This window comes from Vombatus ursinus, unplaced genomic scaffold (assembly GCF_900497805.2).
Source record: "Vombatus ursinus unplaced genomic scaffold, bare-nosed wombat genome assembly UNPS02014773.1, whole genome shotgun sequence".
Lineage (NCBI taxonomy): Eukaryota > Metazoa > Chordata > Mammalia > Diprotodontia > Vombatidae > Vombatus > Vombatus ursinus.
This window is the reverse complement of record NW_020954551.1, coordinates 4,600,011-4,604,402: the sequence shown is the minus strand read 5'-3', so window position 1 is coordinate 4,604,402 and position 4,392 is coordinate 4,600,011. Positions and strand designations below refer to the sequence as shown.

The following is a 4,392-nucleotide window of genomic DNA, read 5'->3' as shown; positions in this document are numbered from 1 at the left end:
CATTAACACAACCATGGGCTGTTATTTACCATGCACTACAATGGGACTTTCTATTCAAATGATGATCTAACGTATGGAGTTGTTCTTTAATGTAAGCATGGGCCCCAACTCCATAAGGAAGGAGTAACCATTAGATCCTCATGGCTCTTGACCCACACACCTGAAAAACTATCTAAACCTCCACAAATCAGGGAGCCCTTGACAGAGAAAAAGATTCTTTAGCAGTGGAGCTCATGGCATTCTTTAAAGGGAAAATTGAAAACATGCTTCCACAAAGGTCAGTTGGTTATTATTGGAAAAGAGTTCTTGTAAACCATAACAGAGGCCATTTTCTCCCCCTAAATTACATTAGCTCTTCCATGTGCTCAGTGAGTCTCCAGGCCAGCCCAGCACCAGGCTGTTTTCTGATGTGGATAACAACTCACATGCATTCCTAAAAGCACATCCATTTTAAAGTGGGCCATGAAGAACACCAACTGTGACAGAAAACTGATATTTTTTCTGTAACGTCAGCACTACAGACATATTTTCAGAGGAAACGTTTAAAAGAAAGGGGGAAAAAACCCACGAAGAAAATGCTTCCTTATTTAACACATATAGTGCTATTCAGTACAATTTACTGCCAATAACAACTTTCAAAAACTAGGACATTTCTGCTCCCATTTTATACTGAGATATTAAAGAAGCTTGAAAAATTTAGCAGGAACACAAGATGGAGAAGTGCTGACTTTTTCTCTTGGATAGCTTATCTCTCAGAGGCATTAACAGTGGTTACAAGAAGAAAATTGATTGGTTTGGGGATTAAGACAGCAATAATTAAAATTAGCCAAAGCCTGCACCTGTAATTTGATGAGTGAAAGAGCCTTTATTAAGCCCTTACTGTGTGCTGACCACTGTGCTAAGCAAATACAGAAGCCAAGATGATTCCTGCCTTCAAGGAGTCTGTACTCTAACAAGGGGAGAAAAAAAGCATCGTAACAAGGGAGAGGTATTTTGGTTTGGAAAGGTACAGAGATGGAGAATGGAGCTCTGGGAAAGTAGATGAGCACACTCTTCTTTCTAGCAGCAACGTCAAGAATGATCTCATTTTGGTTCCCAAACTAGAAAGTGGGAGTGGGGTTGGCAAGGTAAGGATTCTCAAACAATAGCTAGGTGGTTGGGGAGAAGGTTGCCAGGGAGAAAAGATAGGGCTTGGGTCCCTATGTAGTAGACCATCTGAGGTGCTCACCAACCAGTCAATATGAAAGGAGGAGGAAGGTGGGAATTTGGAAGCTGAAAGAGTTAAACCTTCTGAAGCAAGGTCTATCGCTCCAATTTCTAAGAACTACAATTATGAATGTCCTGTCGATCTCATGACCATAGGATCATATATCTGGAACTAGAAAGGACCTCAGAAGTCATCTAGCCCAACTGTCATTTTTTTACAATTAATGAAACTGAGGCTCAGGCAGGTAAAATGGCTTAAAATCATACAATAAAGGTTTAGTGTTGGAAAGGACCCTCAGAGGACAGCTAGTACAATCTCACTTTGCAAATGAAGAAACTCCTCAATCACCTCCATTGCCACTAGTAACTTAGGAAAGAGCATGTGTGAACCTCAGCTCAGAAAGTGGTCAACAAAACACTTTACTCCAGGGAAAAACTGGATGGTGGAAACTCCCTGGATTAAGGTTTAAGAGACCAAGAATCTGGCCCCAGCTACTGCCACTAACTAGCTTTGGGACCTTGGACAGGTAACAAATCTTCTCAATCTTGGATTCCTCCTCTGTCAAATGAAGGTGTTCAATTAAATGCCTTCCAAGGTCCCTTCCAGATGTAAAAACCCACATTTCCAGAATCATATAAATATGCAGGAAAATTATCCAAACATATAGTATTGTTATAACCTATAGAAGTTTGCCTATTAAACAGGATTTAGTAGGAAATTAAATTTAACGTAAAAAACTAAGCATGGAGTTGATATCATGCCAAGCCCTGGGTAGCACAGAGAAAGAAAAGAGAAGTACCCTGTCACCAGGGACATAGATTCTTAGAACATCATGGAGAAACTCTGCTGCCTAGGGGGCCACAGTTACTCTCTGGGTGTTTAATGTAGGTTCTAGCAGCAGGAGATTGCCGGTGGTTTTGAAACTAACCATCTCCAATTGCACTGACACACAGTATGGAATCTGTCAATTTATTTGCTAATGACATTGGATAGCAGTCTCAGGCTCAGCATACCAATTCATCCCCTAGTGGTAGGACCCAGGAGTCCTGGGTCCTAATCCTAGTGAGTTTCTGTGGCCATCTGCAGGTTCATTCAGTTTATTCAGAAACACAGGGGATGGAGCAGTGTGTTTGTATCCTTTAGAAGAGTACTATCTAAGAATTCCACCAGGCGCATCTTTAGGGGAAGGGGTTATGTTAGAATGGAGACCAGAAAGGCATTGGCTTCCTGGGTGGGGAAGTGGGTGGGGGGCAGGGGGCAGTGGAGTGCAGCCCTTAAGCTTGAAGCACAGATGCTGTAGAGGTGAGTCATAATTGGCAAGGCTGGAAAGGTACCCTGATTGAGGGTGCCTGAAAAAGCAGTCAAAGGAGTTTACATTTTCCGTAACAACAGCAATAACAATAATTGCTAGCATTTACGTAGCTCTTCAAGGTTTGCAAAGCTCTTTACCTGTGTTATCTCATTTTTTTTTTGTTTTTAAAAAGATTGTATTAAAGATCTTTACAGAAGAGCTTCAGGCACACTATTCCAGGTGTCAGAGTCTTGTTACGCAGTGGGCACTGGCTGGGGCATAGCTGATGCTCTGCCTTCCCACTCTTCTGCTCTGAGATGGGGGTGGTAGGAAGAGTCTCATCCCTGGGCTCTACGATGCTTACATGGTCAGACAGGGGCTTCTTAGGGCCAATCTTGCCACTTGGGTCCCAGGGCAACATGATGTTGACTTTAATTCCCAATACACCCTGTCTGAGGAGGACGTGGCGCACAGCTGTGTCGACGGAGTACTTGACGGGGTCTCCACTGCAGATCATCAGGCCATCCACAAACTTCATGGCCTTGGCCCTCTGGCCTCTTAGCTTACCAGACACCACCACCTCACATCCCTTTGCTCCACTCTCCATAATGAAGCGGAGGACACCATAGCAGGCCCTACTCACCGCAAGACCTCCCAGGAGTTTGTAACGCAGGGACTCAGCCTGAGCAGTAGCACAGAGACCTCTGGTGGCCACCTTCTCCGCATACAGCTCTACACTGCCTTCAGGGAAACCAAACCTCTTCTGAACTACAGCTGTCAGTTCACGAATCCGGCGACCCTTCTCCCCAAGGATATTCTGAGTCCTGGTGGCCAAGATGATGATTTCTGTCCTGGTTGGGGTTACCTGAACCTCTACCCCAGAATAGCCATCCTCAGCCGGCTCCCTGGTGAGAAACTCATTCAGCTTGGCTTTGAAGATGCCATCAGCAACAAACTTCCTCTTCTTGGAGATCTGCACAGCCATCTTGCACCAACAGGAAAAAAAAAAGGGTGTTATCTCATTTGATTACATGGTAGACAACTGGGAGCCATTGAAAGTTTCTGAGCAAAGCATTTCTAGGATGGGGAGATTAGTTTGGCAATAGTTTAAAAGATGAACTGGATGACTAAGAAAATAGACACGGTAAGATCCCCTGAAATAGTTCAGATGTGTGTTAATGAGGGCCTGCATGAGGTCAGCAAAAATTAAAAGTACAAGAGAAGGGCTGCATGTTAAAGGTACACACGGGTTGGAATCAACAGGATTTGTCAACTGAGCAATTATCGGAGGTGAAGGAGGGAAACAATATCCAGATGCCAAACATGTGAGACTGGGAGAATGTGACATCACTGATAAAAAAAAAGTAGCAGTCAAAAGAGTAGGTTCAGATTGAAGGTGATAAAGGTCAATGTGGTGCATGATTATTTTAAGGTGCTGGTCCAGCATCTAAGCCGAGATACCTTATAAGCAGTGGGAGATATGGATGGCAAGCTCAAGAGAGAGGTCAGGGCTAGATTTGTAGATCTGAGAATCATCTGTATAGAGATCATAGTTGGAACCATGAGAATGAATGAGATTGCCAAGGGACAGAAAAGGGAGAGAAAAGGGCCAAGGATAGAACTTGAGAGGAAAATTGACTTTAAGAGGCTGGTGAGCTCAGCTGATGGGTGGTATTAACAATGCCAAGGTCAGGTTAGATACTCATGGGAGTTCAGTTTTAGACTTGAAGTAAGAAAGACCTAGGTTCAAATTCTCCATCAGACATTGTGTGACCCTGAACAAATCTCTTCAGTAGTCTGAGCCTCAGTTCCATCACCTGTAAATCAGGGAGTTGAACTAATGAACTCTAAGGCCCCTCCCATCTCTAAAGATGGACAGGATGAGTGAATGTGG

The 4,392-nt window shown here is 43.7% G+C and overlaps 1 pseudogene; it reads right to left on the bottom strand.

Annotated features, from left to right (window-relative positions):
* Positions 1-2,752: 2,752 nt before the first annotated feature.
* LOC114044481 lies at positions 2,753-3,483 on the bottom strand (annotated as a pseudogene).
* Positions 3,484-4,392: the final 909 nt, after the last annotated feature.